The sequence below is a fragment of the Lissotriton vulgaris genome, chromosome 2_1 (genome assembly GCF_964263255.1).
Source record: "Lissotriton vulgaris chromosome 2_1, aLisVul1.2, whole genome shotgun sequence".
Lineage (NCBI taxonomy): Eukaryota > Metazoa > Chordata > Amphibia > Caudata > Salamandridae > Lissotriton > Lissotriton vulgaris.
This window is the reverse complement of record NC_141687.1, coordinates 468,123,745-468,143,960: the sequence shown is the minus strand read 5'-3', so window position 1 is coordinate 468,143,960 and position 20,216 is coordinate 468,123,745. Positions and strand designations below refer to the sequence as shown.

Sequence of the window (20,216 nt, the reverse complement as noted above, 5' to 3'; positions counted from 1 at the left end):
AGATTGTGATCATTTTCTCCATAGAAGACAGGTTTACTGTGTTCATATGAACTAAAACATAACTTTGCAGATATATCTGGTGCCCCCGGGAGGTTGAGATCTTTGTACCTCTGCTTTGTAAACATATTGGCAACAGCTCATGACCGAGGAGATACATTATTCTAATAGCTTAAATGTCAAAAAGCTAAGGGTTTTTTTTATTTTTATTTTGGAGGCTTCATTAGAATATTTTAATAAAATGCACAATAGCCGAGCAATTAGACACATAAGGAAGTAGCAGGAAGAACTTTCAACAGAAACTGATGGAAAGTCACAGTGACCACAGATTTCAGTTTGGGTTCCATGTAGAGAATCAACTCAAGATTCACTCCCTGATTACTCAGCTTCCAGAGTTAACTACAAGAATTACCCTAGACAGGAAACTAGACAAAATGTATGGGAGATTCATAGCCTAGTAAACGAATACAACTTCCCACTAGTTATTCTGAAGGTAAAGCCAAACTGTCAACAAACCTTTATCATTAATGGATGTTTGACTAGCCGATCCTATGAAGCAATGATACCTCAAATAAAGCGTCTGCTGCATGGACATTTGCAGTGTTTCATGTCCCTTCTAAAGTAAACCTGATATTTTTCACATTTTGGTTTCTACCTGTCCCAATTAGCATTCTACAGTAATATTTTTATAGACCAAGTTACGCCCTTAATCTTGAGGCTATTTTGTGCAAATAAGGCTTGTAATTGAAAGGGTTTTAACTGAGTGCACTGCTCCAATTCATCTGTAGTTTCTCCACTCCTAGAGGAGGAGGAGGTATGAAGGCATGTCTAAACTGCAAAAGTTAGCAGATTTTGTGTGCACAGGACACAAAGCTAACCAGCATACTCAAGGAGCTCCTGTAAGGATAGCAGGATAACAAAAACAATGAAGTATGATACCAAATCAAAGTAGCAAAGACTACGCAGTTGTAGTATATAGGTAGGAAATGTTTTGCTTGTTGAGTGGCGAATGTATAGAGCATTTTCTGTTTAAAATTTGTTTATTGGGATTTTTATATTACTTATTGCATGTTGACATCTTATAGTATTATACTGCATTGACACATAACTGCAATTAGGAGCGGAATGATTATAAGGAATAGCATACACATTTTTACTGCATCACAACCATTATATGGTGTTCACAGATATTCTATTCTCATGTTTTCTTTCCCAGTGTTATCTCGTCAAAGCATTGGAGTCGTAACTGCCGATGTGAAACAACAAACAACAAACTGCTAACTATGGGGATGAAACTAGGAGTAAAGGTAGGGAGCTATCGAACTGTGTGTCTAAGATATCAATAATGTGGACGGTGTTGTTACCTTTGTATGGTGTATTGGTACATATGTGGGGGTGGTGGAGCCCTCATGGCAGGTCGTCCTAGCATAGTTTAGGAGTTCACCTGATATGACTTTACAGGACATCTGGTTTAGGGGAGTGGGCCCTGTCTTGGGACTTCTGCTACTGGCACTACAGGGGACAGAGGTGGGGTCTGGGATTGGGAGTCTACTGGTGCTTCTGACAGAGTTGTTTCGTGTGTGAATGTATATAATATCTGTGCCCATTCTAGAGAAATGGGAAGCTTACGGATTCCCTTTACTTCCTCTTCTCTCAGCACCTCTTCTTCTGCCTAAACTTACTTTTTCATGGCGTCTACCCAAGCTGCTTCTGGGGGTCCCGTTGGAGCCCGCCAGTGCATGGCTATTCCCATTTTTGCTAAAAGAATGGCAAGGGATGTAAAGCAGTTCTGCACTTTTTTGGTTTTCTGCCTGCGGAAGATCCTGAGTGCACATGCTTCCCACATGGACATGGTTGTAATGTTGGTCGTCACCCGAAGTGTCTGGTGGATGCAACCCCAGTAGTCTTTAATAGTGGGGCAGTCCCAGAACATGTGCTTAAAGTCTGCCTCGGGGTCTGACATCGGGGGCATGTAATGTGCGTGTCTGGATTAAAATGGTGGAGGCGGTGTGGCGTGAGGTATGTTCTGTGGAGGACATTGAATTGAATGTTCCTGAAACATGCGTTCCTGGAGACCTTTTTGGGGTATTCTAAGGCTGTATCCCATTCCCTTTCGTTGAACACTCTCTCCATTTCAGTTTCCCCATGTCTGGCGTAATGAATGTAGTGGGGGGAGAATCAATTCTCGGACGGCTTTGTAGAGCAACGTGACCAGGTGCTGGCCCGCTCCCATGTGCAAAATGGTATGTATCACTGGGTGTGTCGGAGGCTTCCCTCGTTTGTGATTCCAGTAGCCAATGTATAGAGCACTTTCCACCTTAACCCTTACTCTTGGATCCAATTTTATTGAATGTATTATCAGTGATCAAGAACCTTCTCCCAAGTTTAATATGTGCTTTGTACTGGTTGGTGGGGACACATTTGGAGAATGTCTGTGGTATAGGCGGAACCCTTGACCTTAGGTGTGAAATACAGAAATGCATGTTGTTGGAAACAACACTGGTGAGAGGTAGTCATCACAAATTGGCGACGAGTGATATGACAGCCCCGTTGGAATTGAAATCGTTCTACTATAGAGACTGTAATGGACAAACTAGGATTTTCAGAGCTGAAGAAAAAGGATCTCTAATCAGGAGACAGCACAAGGGACTCTGCTGAGGGAAAAGATACGCAAATTATTATCTGTTCAAGGACTCTAGAGGTGGTTGGAATAATAATCTGCCTGGCCACTACAGTAAAAGCACAGTAAGTACATATGTATTTATATTTATTAAGTGCACATTCACTGAGGCTTCCATGTGCTAAAGGTTCGCTATAAATGGAACCGATTAAAGATGTAAATACTACATTGGAATTAAAAAAAAGAAAAAAATGGGTTTTTAAAAGTTTCAAGAAGATTGGCAAGGCAGGGTAGCAGCAAAGCTGACTTGCGAGATTATTCCACTCGCTAGCTGCCAGCACAGAGAAGACTTCTCTCTGAATATTTCAGTCTGAGCTATGAGACAGCTAGCAAAATGGGCGACAAGACTCGAGGGGACCTTACTTTTATATAGATTATGATTTTGGAAGCTAAATACTGACTAGAACAGCCATGGAATACTTGATGTAGGATAACAATTGCCTGAAAAATAATTACTTTCTTGATGGGTAGTCAGAGCAGATGTTTAAGGATGGGAAAGAAGTGACTCAGGTGCGGACGTAATAAGGCAGATTTAATTTGGACTAACTGCAAATGCATTATGGCATTTCTTTAGTCAATACACATTTCCGTAGTCAAGGTAAAAGTGAACAAGAGCTAGAAGTTGTTGAGTGAAATACTGAACAACAGCATAATATCTGTAATGCGATAGGAGGCAGGTTGGTTCATGATATAAGCAGGGCATGGCTCTATAAGTGATCCGAAGGGTTGTGCATTGGCTATGGCTTGCTGGACTTCCAAGGCTGCAGTGCAGCTTCTTTCAAACAGTATCTTAAAGGGTAAAATAATGTATATGTATCATCGGTATTCTATTGCAATGATGAAGTTGTTTCTACCTGAAGTAAAGGATCTTTCGCTCTCATGTTCCTGATGTTAATCATGTTTTCAATTAAAATATTTGAAAGAGAACAGCAAAGATGTTGCAAGCTTGGAACCTCGGCCTGTTTTGTTCATAGGGATCATCAGTAACCTTGAAATGTTCTCTGGATATATTTGAGGTTTGAATGATTTGTAGTGTACAATGTTTTCCTTCAGTACCTCACTTCACTCATCCTAGCCAAATGGAAACTCTCTTCGGCAGACAGCTTAGTACTTCCTATTGCTCTTCCGGAAGTGCTCACAGAGTATGATCAGATTAAAGAGTAGTGGGGCATCATCAAGTTGATGCCTTTAAATGTATCTACTGTGCATCTTTTGGTTGGAAAGGCAACAGACTGTTTTACACTGTGGATCAGAACCTTATTGGAGGATTGAACACTTGTGCTTGATCACTTGCATGATTCTGTTTCTTTGTAAAGGAGATTAGCACCACATAAGTTTTTTCTTAATTTATTTTTTTATTAAGCCAGTAAACCATTACAAAGAAAAAGACAAGGCAAGAAAAGAAACACATGGTATCTGCAACACGACAGGAAATGAAGACATACAAAACCAAAAACGCAGAATGGGAGAGATGTACATAAAGCTCTAAATAACACCATAAAACAAATTACTACTGAATACAATATTATAACCCAAATATATATCCTTCTGTTTAACATCCCATCTGGGAGGCCCAACCTCCTGTACAATATTTACATCCGGATTTAACCTACACCTACTCACTATCCGGCACTCTCCCATAAGGCTATAGAAACAGCTGATTAAGGATTAGGGAAAGAGGATAGAATCTTTCCCAGCCGAACAGTGCTTAACTAAGATCTTATGTTGCTGGTGACAGAAATTCCATTAGAGCCCCTCAAATCTCCCCACCGAGTCTACGCTTCCTTGGGCTTTTAATAGCATACAAACTAATCTCAAGTTTACAGTCAGCAAATAGCCTACCTCTCCACATCTCAAATGTAGGGGGTTCTTTCTGGCGCCACAATGAAGCTATACATAGCCTTGCCACTGGGACTGCAATATATATTGAGTGTATATATATTATATATTAATATATATATATATATATATATATATATATATATATATATATATATATATATATATATATATATATATATATATATATATATATATATATATATATATATATATATATATATATATATATATATATATATATATATATATATATATATATATATATATACACACACATTCCATGTGAGGGCGTTTCATCCTCTATAACGCCCAGCAACATTACTAATGGGGTTATCTCAACATGTGCCCCAGTAACTTCAGTTAAAAATGTCTGCATTCTATCTTTCAATGATTTCAAATCTGGACATGTAGCAAACATGTGAACTATATCTGTCTGTTCCCCCCCCACACCGAGTGCATTTGTCCTCATTTACACCACCCCATTGTGCAATTTTATCCAGTGTATAGTATAAATTGAACATGGTTTTGTATTGTTGCGTTTTCAGATTTGAGGATATTAAAAGTTTTTTGGCTAGGTGGATAGATTCTAGTAAAATGTTCCTTTTTGCTGACACTCTCATATTCCATTTATCATTCTGTGCCTCAACATCATCTTTTTGTAAATCAATAAGTGCCTGATATATATTTACAATTTTACCCCGAACCATCACAATTTCTAAAAGATTACTTTTCTCAGCTAAACATAAGATGTCCCTCCTTCTGCACAAAAGTCCCTGATCTGCAGGTATTTGAAAAAATCCGATTTAGGAAGATCATAGTTAGTAATCAATGAAGCATATGTCTTAACGCCATGACTGTCTACCAAAAAGCCCAGAATTGTGATACAGTTGCTTCTCCATCTGTTCATGATTCCATCTAAGAAAATAGGTGGAAGTAATGCTTGCATCCGTGGGTGTGTAGTAGTTTATCTTATCAATATTTAGCTGTCTCTTTATTAGGCGCCAGGCCTTATAAGTGGCCAGGAGCACCTTGAAGCGAGTCTTCTTATAATAGTTTGGCTCGAGAATTTAAAAAAAGGTTCTTTCTGTCCTTGCACCTAATAATAGCTGATATATACTAGGCACATCCCCTAGGCTTTCGCCATTAGTTCCAACCAGTAAAATTCCAATATGTTGTAATAAGAATGCCCAATAATAAAATTGGAAGTTTGGTACTGCCCATCCCCTTCTATCCTGTGGCAGGGTCATAAATTTAAGTGCTCGCCGGGGTTTCCCCTGTGCCCATAGAAAACTATTGCAGATAGATTGTAATCTCTGCATTTGTTTCCTAGTAATCTCAAGTAGTACTGCCCTAAAAAAATAAAGGACTTTTGGAAGCACATTAATTTTGAGAACATTGCATCTTCCCAGCAGTGACAAGTGTAGATTTTCCATCCTATCCAAATCTCTTTTAATCTTGCTAAGAAGAGGTTCCCAATTGGTTTTAACCATAGTATCTAGACAGGCATTCAAGTGTATTCCAAAATATAAGGCCTCCCTTAAGACTCTCTGGTCCCTAAATTTTGTTTGTTCAGTACTAATTACCTGCGTCTTGGCTAGATTTAATTTATAGCCCACGCTCCTCACAAATGTTGCTGCCAATTGTTCAGTCTGCTCCAGTGTAATAGCAGGGTCTGATGAAACTATTGCGATATCATCTGCATAAGCAAATATATCAACCCGCTCCAACCTTGGGTCTAATAGTTGTTTGTTTAATCTATGCTCTAGCAGGTTTAGGAACAGGTTGATATATATCGCAAATAACAGGGGGGAGCAGGGGCATCCTTGGCGGGTGCCTCTTAATATAGTTAGAGGATTTGATTCTAACCCTAGTGTACATATTCGTGCCTTCGGGGATCTGTACATTGTCCTAAATACCTGAATAAACGCTGCACCAACACCGTGCCACTCAAGTGTAGCCCATAACAATTCCCATGAGATACGGTCAAACGCCTTTTCCGCGTCTAATGATATCACCCCACATGGTAATTTGCGTGTATTGGCAATATCTAGCAATGTTGTTACTCTGCTGATATGGTTGACCGTGTCTCTACCTGGTAAAAACCCGTGCTGCTGAACTGAAACCAAGGCCTTGACAACCTGCTAACATTTTTGCATAGATTTTACAATCGAAGTTTATTAGAGATATTGGTCTAAATGACCCTGGAAGTGTAGGAGGTTTTTCTTTTTTTTAAAACACTATAATACTTGCTTCATCCCAGGATGACGGAGCAGTCCCTTTTTGTGCCTCCCGACACACCGCAAGCATATCTGCCTGAATTTCTGGTAGCAACAGCTTGTATATTTCTAGTGGCAGTCTATCAGGCCCTGCAGCTTTTCCCATAGCCTACGACCCCCCGGATTTATCAGCTCCTGCATTACTATTGGCTCCTCTAATTCCCTCTTATCTTCTTTATCCAGGATTATCCTGTAAGGGTCCTTATATAACTCTTCCTGACCACCTAGAATATGATCATCCTCGGAATACAGCTTCTCATAGCATGTTCTAAACACCTTTAGGATACCCTTTGGTGTTTCTATTGTGTTCCCTGCCAAATCCTCAATTACCACTATAGTGTTCTTGACCTCCTTGCATCTGATCTTTGTAGCTAGGCATCTGACTGTTGTTTCCCCAAATTCATAACAGTCTTTCCTAAAAATATGGTATTTTTTGCCAATATCTTTAGCCCATTCCTCGTTAATTTTAGACTTGCCCCAAGCCACCTATGTTTGTGCCTGTGCAATGTCTGCCTTATCACGTACTGCCTCGATTAGTCTACATTCTGAACACCGTAGCTCCCCATATAATTGCATGTTATGTTAATGTTAAATCATTTATAAAGCGCAAACGGTTACCCTGAGGTGTCCTGGCGCTCGTTATTTCTCCTTACAGCCACAACCTGAGTCTGCTAAAATACAGTCTAATTTGAAAACAACCACGTTTTCAAGGCCTTTCTAAAAGCTAACACATCAGTGGTCCCTCTAAGATATAGAGGGAGTTTATTCCAAGCCTTGGCTGCTCCATAGATGAATCTCCGTCCACCCCAAGAGACTTTATTTGTAGATGGGACAACAACCAGTTTGGCACCTGATGAGCGTAGGTTTCTACTAGGTGAGTACCACGAGAAGTGTTTTTGAAAGAATTCAGGTCCTTTGAATTGCAGTGCCTTGTGCACTATACATAAGGCTTTGAACAGTACTCGCTTCTTTACAGGGAGCCAGTGTAATTTCCTTAAACCATTTATAACCAATGTAAATTTGGGCACCCCTGTCAGAAGTCGGGCTGCCGCATTTTGTTATCTTTGCAATTTATTTATACATCTTTCCTGCATTTTCAGGTACAATCCATTGCAGTAATCAATCTTTGACACTGCAAGTGCAGTAACCACTGTTTTCCTACTTCCAAATGGTAGATATGGAAATATTTTTTTTACTGTTTTTAAAACAAATGCCATAGAAGATGATACCGCATTAACTTGAGCACTCGTATTTAGTTTGTCATCTAATAAGACGCCAAGATTCTTTACTTTTTCCACTGGTATGGGAAGGGTCCCCAATTTTGGTGGCCATCAGGTTGGACTCCAGAAATTGATATTATTTCCGAAGAGAATGACCTCAGTTTTATTAGAGTTCAACCTCAGACAGTTTTTTGCATTTGATGTTGTCGGAGTTGTTTCTGTATGCATAGGCCAAAAAGCAGTATCTCCCCCCTGAGTCCTGCTTTCATTGCATCCCAGACGTACCTAATTTAGCAGAGCCGCGATTTATAGCCAAAAATTCTGTCACCCATTTATGAATATGAGTAACAAACTCCTCATTTAATAATAGTTTTTTGTCAAAAGAGAATGTACTTCTAGGTCGCGTTAGGCCAGACATTACAAGTTTCAGCATAACCGGATTATGATCCGAAGTTATACGAGGGTAAATTGATATTTGTGCATCTTTCAGGAGCGTTTTAGTTATAAAAAAGTAATCTAATCTGGTCAGCTTTTGGTGGGGGCACGAGTAATGTGTATACTCTGGCTCAGTGTGAATTAGCCTAGGCCATACATCAACTAGTCCATGTTCATGGAGAAGCTGTTGTAGAGCTTTATATCCTTTGGGTTTCTTACCAACATACTTATCTCCACCGGGCCCTTTAATGATATCTTCAAGTTGAATATTGAAATCGCCAGTCAAAATCACAGGAGTTGCCCAGTTAGCTAATTCCATATTGAGATATTCAATAACTTGCCTACATCGTGATTGGAACCGTAGACAGAGCACATTGTGCTGTTCTTATTAGCCACAATACACTCCACCATGGCCCATCTTCCATATTAATCTGCAGTTGTTTTGGTCAGCTTTAAAAGACCCTTTTTGGATAGTATAGCAACCCCACGAGTAGTGGTCCCTTGTGTGGTGCACAGCTGCATCTCCAAACCAAGCTCTCTCAGATAGTTATGTTTGTTCCAAGGGATATGTGTTTCTTGGATACAAACTATATCGGGTGACATATTCCTTATTTCGCGGGCTACTCTTTGCGCTTCCCCCTATCGTTGAGGCCCGCACATTAAATGTGCACACTGCTAGACCTGCCATCATCCTGGTCGGGGCAAAATTTAGCCATTCCTGCCCTTCTTGGCTGCCTCTTTCTTTCAAGAATCCTAAAACGTCTACTGGCTTTTTTTCCACCCTGCACACACCTCCCTGGCAGCCTCCCTCCTCCCCAAAGCATGGAACATCCCCCCTCCCCTGTCCTGCCTCCCCTGCCAGTGAAAGGCACCACCCCACCCCAATATGTAGGCTAGTAGACACCACGTCTACAGTGATGGGGAGCCTCGCTGCCACCCCTACTCCCCCTTGCCCCCGATGCATTCTACCTTTGTCTCACCCGTATGTAACACACTTAAAAAAGACACCCTTTAAACATTATAGTGAAAATTGCATAGACATACGGATCAAAACCATTTCACACTCAGTTATCTTAAAGAAACAGTGCAAACATCTTATTACGTATAGTATCTGCATATAACCATCATTACATCATTACATGTATTCTTTCCCTAGTGCCTAATCTCTTGCAGATACTCTTTCGCCTTCAATTCCGAGGAGAAAAATCTTGTTTTATCTTTATAGATAATTTTTTATTTGGCAGGAGCTCAAAGAAATGCTTGTGCCCCCTTCTCTTCAAAAGGCGCAATTAGTTGTCTAAGTTACCATCGTTTTTCCACAGTAGTGCGGCAAAAATCAGGGGGAACAAAAAATTCAACTCCTTCTGCTTTCCGCTGTCTATCTAGCCTCTCTAAGTCAATTCGTAATTAGAGAGACATATCAATATAGCTCTTATATTGGCCTGATTATGTTTTACTTGAAACGGAAATCTGTGAGCCCGCTGTATCTCAGTGTCCCATGACCATTGGGCTAGCTCAGGAAATGCCTAGGTGAAAAGTTTAACAACAAACTTACGGGGGTCCACCCCCTCAACCCCTTCGGGTACACCACGACTTCTTAAATTGCTCCCCCTTGGGCGGTTTTCCATATCCTCGATCTACCAGGATAAGTCATCCCTATGGGTTGTTAATGCCTTGGTTGTCGTCCTCGGTGCCACCATCTCGTCCTCTAGGGTGGAAATGCGGATCTCTGCTTCCGTTATCCTCTCCAATTTCAGAACAGGTTTTAGTCATCCGTCGAACAGAGTTCTGTAATTTTCTACAGGCACCTTGAGGTTTTAAACTTTCTGCTCAACTTTTTTCCCTATGGGCCATCATTGTCTCATATATGAGAGTCAGGGAGATACCTCCCGATTGCTCTACTGCCCTTCCCACGGAATGTTGGACAGGATCTACTTGACCACTAGCTTGATCTAATACCTGTGAAACTGTTTTCTCACGTATAGTCCCGGTAGAATATATTCTATCACTTCTTCTCGGAGTTTCTTCTTCCAGGCTTATGCTGCTGGTCTCACTCTAACGTCTATTTGATAGGTTGAGGAGATCCTCGGATACCTGCAGGGATTCATCCCCCGAAGAGCTCGAGTGATCTGACAATGAAAAGAAAGGACCCTCTATTTCTGTCTCTTCTATAATGGCCACCTCAGTCTCTGACCCATCGTTAGAACCACCTCTCTGCTCCTGGGATAGTCCACCAACAGCTGCTGTCACCATTTCCATTTCCTGGACATCCAATTTATCGGGGTCTCTCATTATTGCAGAAACCCCGCTGCTGTCTATTTGTTAGACCTTCAGAGAGACCCTCGGATCTCCCCCTCCCTACTCCCATTGTTTTATTCAAACTTTGTGCTGTGGCCCCACCTTGCACCTCGCTCACCTCAGCAGAATTCTTCAATGTCTCTGTCCCCTCAGCGGTGTCTTGATTCTGCTTCCCTCCTCGCTTCACCACCATAAATATTGCAGGAGTGACTTTTTTTTGGCCTTCTGCATTGCATGCCGAACTGCCTTTTGCAGCCGCTCCACCTCGTTTGTTTTGGTTGTTTTGGTCATTTTCCACGTCTTTGCTGAGTAGCAGTGCATTTCCCCCAGGAGCTTGCGTCTTCCCTGCTCTCGAGTTTTTCAGTGGCATCCCTTCTTGAATTCCGGTCAGGCCAAGAGTATATCCACGCAGCACCAAGAACCGCCAGAGAACACCACAGACACCGCAGGACCGAAACCGCAACAATCGCGGAGAGCCGGCCACAGAATGACTCTGAGAGGTAAGGAGAGCCCACAGCATCCCTCAATAGCCGTTATTATTTCACTTCTCTCTCACTCAGTCTCCTCATTCCTCTTCAGAAGGCATCACCATATGTCAGTATTTCGATCCGCTTCGCATCAGGGGAGAGCGCTCACTCGGCCGAGTGACCAGCCGCCATCTTGCCGACTGCCATCCACATATATGGTTTTAACATTGATCTTTATACCTTTTGGTTTAATGTACAGCCTGATGCTGAGAGTTTGAGATCTTCTTTGCCCTTTATTTTCGACATGTCGTGGCTAAGAGATTATAAGCGGCGAGTGCACATTGAGTTATTCTACCCTATATTGCATGTCAATTTTTTTACTCATTGCTCACTTTTATTTTTTACACAATATGACAGGGGTCCTAAACAGGAGAGCATATCTGTATAGCTGTGCTAGCAGAAGGACTAAAACATGAATTAGCAAGTCTAGACAAATCTACTTGTCCGCTCGCTATGTCGAGTCAAATTTTATCAGGGCGAGCTATATACCTACTCATCCCTTCTGGTGAGTTGACAAGCAGTTGTTCTGGTCACTCAGAAAGTGAAGGAGCATTAAAGATGCCTTTCAATCTTATTTTTATCGTGTCACATTTATTCTGTGTTCAGAGACATTGGTCAAAAGCCAGTTTACATCTACAATTATTTTTCCCTGACAGCAAAGTTTGATCATTTTGCAAAGGCAACTGTCTGACAAACATGCTGAATAAAAAGCGTTAAATGCAAGGCTGTTGGATGTATTGTTTTATTTGAACATAAAGTTTAATAACTAAACAGTTACCTGTACAAACATTTCAAAATAAATGTAAGTATTTATGACAGCCCTTGTTTGGTAATTCTGTGTGATGAAAAATAAATATTTTAACAAGATGAAAGCAAATCATAACACTTTACTTGGTGATGTGCAAATGATAAATATGCAAGGTGAAACCCAATTTCCACATATTAGGTTTATATATAAAGCTGCATGTTTGGGGGAACTTGACAGTGCACCTCCACCTCATGCTTTGATAATATATTTATTAAAAGAGTTTTTTAATATGAACTGAGAAACATTCCTGCCCCCTTTCCTGATGGCAATGCTATTAGTGAACTAAGTGGAAAGTCAAGAGTCCGGTGTACACTATATGTCGGCTAGATTCTTATTATGCATGGAGCAAACGTTTAGTCTACTAAATCAAACCAAATAGTTTTTTTTTATACAGCAGGAATGCTGAACTTACATATTGGAAGGTGCACTCATATGTGGCAATGAAGAAAAAGATGTATTGGTCAAGCACATTACAGTTAGGTCGAGTAGATTATTCAAGTTTTCTAGGCCTGCAGGTCTAGTAACATTTTAATGATTTTTCGAGGCCTGATTAGTATGGTGGTGAACACACTGCACAAAGATAAGGCATGTTTGCAGTAATCAACAGTATTTTGTGGATTCATTCACTGACACGTTGTTTGAAGCATAATACTTTACAGCGACAGTAATGAATACTTGATTGGATTTAAAGATCCCTTTAGTGTAGGTGTCGGTTCTTCAAAAACAGTTTTCCAATTAATAGCAAATTCTGAAGTTTACGAAATATTGTGCCAGAAGAACTAGTTCAAATTTCAAGGATTAAAAGAGCACTAAGCAAGCAAGGGAGATGGTGATTTGGCTCTGTGGATTTTGGGAAAGTCAGTAACAAATGGTAGATTTTGCAGCACATTCGGCTAGTGACTTTGGCACCAACATTTTGGGTTATACATGCAATTTAACAAGGAGAGTTGCAGCATTTCCCCACTACGAACCATTTCGATATTTCGGCACACATGTAGGGCAGTTCTGCATAGGCTACAGACCTCCTCAACAGCATGAAGCCCCTCACCCTCAAATATGTGGTGTCCGACTCAACATAATAAACTGGGCCCATGCTAGATCTCCTTTTCACATATAATCTTTAAACCTCGAACATGGCTATATAACCATATGCATGGTCTGACCCCTCCCCCATCTCCACAAACTATTAAAACCTAATCGATTAAGCAACCACTTGAATTTGAATGATTTCCCTCTTAATTCCCAGCAGAGACTTTGGAAAAAATAAGATCTAAAATATTTAGGTTATCCTATCTTGTTGCTTAAAACTGTCAAACTTCAACAAGTAACACTACTATATTACTTTACAAACTCAAGACACTCTACCACCTGCCAGACCCAGAAAACTAAAAGTGGGCCTCAAATCCACCAAGACATAGTTTACTAGGGAACTAGAAGAGTTGCAGCCCATCAGCCAAAACATGGAATGAAAACAGCAGAAGTCTCAGACTGTAGAATACAAGATCCACTGCAAGGTTACCATAAAACCATCAAAAGAGCCCATTACACCAAATACATTCACATTCATCCAAGAAAATGAAAGAATTTTTTAGTGGCCAACCATGATGCTCTAAAAAACAACTAATGCATATATAAGAAACACTGCGAAGACCTCGGAGTGTATTTCAAATTCATAATCTCCGAGTCCAAAGCCCAGAAAAGTCTCACTACACACATCCCTTCTCCTCAGCTACAATCAGCCTTCACTCTGTTCCCACATCCGAAAACTACCAAGGTCATACGCCTTAACTTCAAAGCCAAACTATTAAATGTGCCCACCTACCCGTGTTTCAGCCACATGCTTCAAATAACTACCCCCCTGCAATTAGAGTAATCCATCCCTCCTCTCTACTCCTTCATCTTTAGACCTCAGAAACACATCATAACCTCATCCTGAAAAAACATCAGCTGATCCACAAATAGTGACCTATTGCAGGCTTATATCTAGCCTTCATAACCACTGAACAATCATAAAAAGGGAAATGTCAGAAAAATGCAAGAATATTCAGAATTCCAATATCGTTTACACGACCACAAATATGGTTTCCAAACCGAGGAGTGCCACCAAACCTGCACCAGGAACATTAAAGAAGATCTAATTCTCCAATTCTCCTTTAGTGTTCATCAGTATATGATAAAGATAGCCCAGAAAGCTACAGTGAAGACTTGAACTCTGGGCATGAAACTCCATACCTGCCCTGCAATGGAGTCAATCATTCATCATAGTGTGCTGCTAAAGTGTCAGAACCAGATAAACTGAATCATTCACACACCTGGTATTGTGTGGTATTTTAGAAGGGTCTCTCTCTCTTGCCTTATGTTTAACACCTACTTACCATCTTGTAAGATTTCCTTGAACAGTACAAGGTGCACATCCAAATATATGCACATAATACACAAATCAACTTCCACTTTGAAAACAGACAAATACAAGAGACAACGCTGCGCTCTTGGATTGCATATTCTTCCCGATGAAGAAGCTTCTTTGCATGAAATAAGACTGGTATTCTACTGTCGAATGCACCACCATTTACCAGGCCAAAAGAAAAATCCGAACACCTCCAACCCCATCAAAACAAAATCATTTGGGCATTCTTGGTGGCATAAGCATTTCCTCTACTCACTCCCCAAGTCAACATTGTGGCCAGTGGAGGCTGGTGCATTTTGAAACTGGAGGGGTGAAAAATGTTGTACCCTAATGTAATAGGTCAGCGAGCGAAGCGAGCGGGCCCAAACTGCAAAAGGAGGGTGCGGGGGGGGGGTGGGTCTTCCCTGCAAGAGAATTTTGAAAAAAATGGATTCAAATGGTGGGTTTTACACCACCAATTTACTACAAATTGATGAAAAAAGGGGGATCCAAATATAGCATTTTGAAGCACAAGTGTGAAGAAAACATTAGAATCAAATCAAAAATAGTGAGACATAATAAACATAAAATACTGCACTGCAGGTCTGTTTTTTAGTGTACTCATGTGCTTCCTTAGGCTCTGTGCTGGGAACAGATAGGAAACGCAAAACTGAACACATACTTTAGAATGTAAATAGGATGCTGTAAATATGTGCGGTACATCCTTTATTACAAGAAACGTGTATATAGATGATTGTTTAACATAATCTGTTTTACTTTAGGAAGCACAAAGGGCTGTCTTCATAGATGAATTTTATGATATTTTTATCCATGCAATACATGCACACCACCCTTCTAGCAGACTTCACCTTGCTGACAGTTCTAGCTAAAAAAAAACACCTGCAACCACCTCAACCGTATCAGTACAATGTGAGGCAATACGTCACTAAATCAATCCGTGACAAGGGCAACATCTTCAACCTTGTCCTTCTTGACATCATAATACAATGCAAGGTCACATATTCTTGGGGTAGACGGGCCACGTTGCCTCTTCACTTTACTTCATGCCCAAACAACTCACCAAGTTCATTCCAAGACAATATCACCAACCCAGCCACTGACAACAATACCCTCCCTACCCTTCTAGAAAACACATTGCTGAAAAAAACATATAAAAATACTAATAGTGCTCACTAACTTTACTAGTTGTACAGTGCTCCGTTGTGCATGGTTAGGTATGTGCTTTATAAATGGGGCTCCCGGTTTTCCGTTTAAACTGATTTTTACATATAAATACAGACGAAAACTATTTTTCCTTTGTCTGTATTTATATGTAAAAACTGCAAAAAACTAGCATATTTTGCCGCGCTGCCGTGCCGCCTAGAGTTCTCGCCGCACCCCTCTTCCTGATGCTAGAAATTCCTTCTAATCAGGGTCTTTTAATAACCTACTGCCGTGCCCCTCAACCAATCCTGGTGAGATTGAAGCGTTACTGAGTGGACGTGTTAAGATCAGGACTCTGCCTTTCAAATGAGCTCTGCGCAGCCCTCTGTCATTTCAACTGGAAAGGTGCGTGTATTTCCCCTAAGTATGTGCCTTCAGGGAACAGATAAATGGCGGCTTCACAGTGTCCCTAGAAGCAAAAGAGATAAAAGCCCGGACACTACCCTGAGAAAACCGCTCCTGAGTCACACAGTCTGTCCCATGCCAGCCTTGGGATCCTCCCCCCTTCGGTATGAACTGGCAGCACCAGAGTCAGAAATGGTATCCTCGGTTCTCCTTCCTCATGTAAGATACTAGGAATTTCACTTCTTTACAAGTGATTAATGTAAAGAATTACACGATTTGTACCGAATTTCATTTCTTTCTTCGACATTGCCAGTCATCACCCTGTGCTCGCTTTGCTGCTGACTCTGCAAATCGTAAAACTCTTTTACGACTTTAAAACGTTTCCCAGCCCCAAAGCTGTATTGGCAAAGCTGGATTTTTCTGTGTGATACCTTACCTTGTTTTCCGGGGAAGAGCAATTTCTAATCTGGTGTCCTCCACAGTATTAGTGGTATTTGATTTATTGAGGAAGAGGGGGAACAATTCTGTGGACTACATAGCATTTGAACGTTATCTTGTGGCACAGTTCAATCAAAATTAACAATATCTTTAACGCTTGGAAGAGGAAGGGAAGCCTCTTGCCTTTGACTAATTTGCAAGCACTTTCCTTCTAGCTCCTTGACTGTTTCTTTAACAGTTTATCACTCTTTACTAAGAAAATTGTCTCCATCGACACATTATATTTGCCATGATTTCTGATTTTTTTTCCTGTACCACCATCTTTGGTTGCATTATTTGTTGCATTATTTTCCCCTCGCAAATGCCTTGTGTTATTGGCTGGAGAATACTCCTGCTCTGAACCTGCCACCACCTCTTGTAAGCTGTCCATATATTTCTCATTCAAATATGCTTCGTGACTAATACTACTCTGCTAAGGACTGGTCCCAGATCATTTAAATAAATGTGGAAAAATACTTGCTGTAGTGTCGACTTTTGCTTGTGGCAAAAATAAATGTGGATAAATACAGAAAAAATGCCCAAAAAATTAATATGGATAAATACAGACGGAAATGCCAAAAAAATAAATACCATAAAACCGGGAGCCCTATTTATATAAATACCCACATACATACAACAATAATAAAGTGTTAATAAAATAGTGTTGCTGGGCTTCCATGTAATACAGGGCTATTTTCCAGTGAATAAAAGTTTGGATAGGGCCTGTTGAATATGTACAGGTATTTTAACAAACTTTATCATTTCATGTCACTGGACTGGATTTTGCATGAGTTTGTTCAGATGTAATATCAGCTAGACAGCCGTGCCATATATGCATTGTATAATTTCCCTTTAAACTCATAATGAGCAATATTATTTTCAGTTTCTTGCCTCATAATTTGGGATAAGCTGGTTTTCATTTTTATAGTGCACATATCTTCTATAAGCAACTGGTTGGCGAGAACGCAGATCAATAAAATCCTGGAGCTACTAACTCCCCATTCAACTTGCCCCAACATTACAAGGTGTATGGTCAGATGATAAATTGAAGAACAGATCAAGGCCAAATTTTATTTGCAACTATTTCCAAAGTTCACAACAAGGACGAGAATGACCATGTGATTAAGCAGGTCATCTGGTCGCGAGAAGCTAGGACAGTTCTGAGGAGATGATGACTGGCACTCGGAGACAGCAGGGGCACATGATCTCCCTTAACTCTCTCTCTCTGGAGAGAGATGTAAGACACAGCCTGAAACTGGTTTGCAATTTAAACGCACAACAACACAACAATAGTACCTGAGTAGTTAACAACACGTCATCAAGAAAGTTCAAGCACTACATCCAACCAGGAATGCGAACAATAAAAAGAACTCATCCAGCGCCTGACATCATATTCTGTGACAGAATAGCACAAGGTTGAACTTAATAAAGAAATCCTGTATGTCTGCATTTACGTCTTCAGCTGCGTCATACTCAAAAGCAGTGCAGAATTCTATAAAGATTCTTAAAGAACTGATCTATTGCTTTTAATGCTGGTTATGATAGATATAATTTATTCTGGCATTTGTGTAACTGACCCTGGCATGAACTCATAAGGCAATAATGACAACTATGCTTGCATAAGGCTCTACTGTCTTGATGGCTCATGGCACTATAAATAAAATATGGGTTAACAATGCAAGGGCGCCGTAGGTGTCAAAATTGCAAACCTTTTATGAGCAACATTCCCATTTTTTTGAACAGCAATAAAACAATTGTTAAGGTCACTGCATTCTACACTAGTTGAGTTTTGCACGAATATCGAGACTTTAGCTGTCACCGTATTGTCTATACTTAAACATACCAAGAGTGTGCTTTTCATGGCCCGCAAACACGCTAGAGGTAATGTCACTCTTAATCCATTTCTATACCTACGGGCCACAATTTGACGGCCATAGTGCCTGTACACACGGGTATGGCACTGCACTGTCATCGTGCAGGCAGAAGCTCGATGCTCAGGGCGGGAAGTTAACACTAACATTCGCCCAGATTAGCGCTTACTCTTTCTATATATTTAACAAGTGATAGTTTTGCATATACCACACACCAGTAAAATCAGCGTCACTTACTGGCTGATACAGGAATGAGTCGCACTGTTGTATTGTAGGAACAGTACTGCAGCCACAAACTAAAATAATTTGCCTGCATGCTTCCAGGCAGTGGTAGGCAGTTCTGTAGCTGGATTATGCAATGTACTACAATAAGTATACATTCCAGTTTTAAGTAAGTGCAGCACAAGGGCAAAGGAAGTAGGTGCTAACTTAGGTGTTATCCTCAGTTGAGTGAAGGAGTCAGACAAAGGTTTTTTGTTTTTTTGTTTTTGTAGAAGCGGGGTTGCTTGACTGGATCATGGCAATCCCCATGCTTAGCTGACAACCGTGTTTTCTCTATTGCCGTAGTTGCATATTTCCAGAATTCCGTTATTGTTTTTAGAATACCTGCATGTGTTTAGTGCTGCAAGGTGCGAAAAAGAGACTGAAAGTTGGGCCAATGGTGCTATGCAAAACACTTGCACAAAGGCATTTCCATGTTCCTGAAATCGTGTGGATGTAAAGATTATGTTCACTTCATCATGGATACTTTAAGGACTGCAAGGTTCCAGTGTCGATGATCTTGTGATCACTATTCCTTTTCAATATGTGAAACCGTTGAGGCGTTTCCATGCTGATAATATTTGTGAATAAAGCTTGTTCTTTGTTGTTTAGGGGCAGGGGTGTCCGGAGTCTGCACAGAGCAACGGGAAACCAAGGTACAAGGTCAGGGAAACAACTAAATGACACAAGGACAGGGAAAAAAACCGAAATGAAAGCCCTTTGTGGTACTCACAACCCCTTAGCATTATAAAGCTTCACAGCTGCGCTGGCAGAAAAACGTGGTGACACACACCCAACGTAGTGTGAATAATCCTTTCTGGAGTGCGGCCTGCAAGCTGCACCGCATTTGTCAGGTGAACTTGAGTTGGGTCATCACGCTGGCCCCTATCACACCCCCTTTGCACATTCTAATGCCCTGCAGCATTTGTGGCCTTGGCTGTCATTTGAAAGTGAAATAATAGGCCAACGTTGAACTAGGAGGCTATTCCTTCAAAGGAAGGCAAAGCCCGCATGTGACACTACTCCACTCCAGCGTTCTGCAGATGAAGACGAAACACGGAATTCACGTCTTACTGTGTGGTATTGTGCCTGGGCACACTTCAGAACCTAGCATTACACGCCAGAGCTTAGCGGGCTCCCGAATGAGCAAATTAAAAAAAGCATACAGCTTGCTAAAGCATGAAAATGGTCCTACGAAGATTAGCTGCCCATGTGTACAGTCGCGACCAGCAAAGAGGACGGGTGGGTTCGCGCGCGACAGGTGGGGGGCGGGCTAAGTGGCCATAAATAAAAAAACGTACCTTCCTCGAATTCCACTATCACGCGCTGCCACCTCTGCTCCTGGCCTCCTGTTGCTCCTGGGTTTTAGGCAACCTCCAGCCTTCTGCTCCCCTAAGTCAATCACAACACTGCAATGGCAGTGTTGCAATTGGTGAAGTGCAGGGGAGAGCGCCCCAGCGGCACCGTTTTCTCCTGCATAGAGAAACAAGGAGAGTGGGCGGTCGTGCTCGAGGGCGGGGGGGGGGAGGGAGTGGCTTACCCACTGCTGTTGGTACTGAATGTTTGGTT

General features: G+C 41.1%; 1 protein-coding gene across 2 annotated transcripts in view; it reads right to left on the bottom strand.

Annotated features, from left to right (window-relative positions):
• Window positions 1-20,216, bottom strand: part of NAB1 (NGFI-A binding protein 1) — a 140,694-nt gene that overhangs the window by 77,003 nt on the left and 43,475 nt on the right. The gene's annotated exons all lie outside the window — the stretch shown is intronic.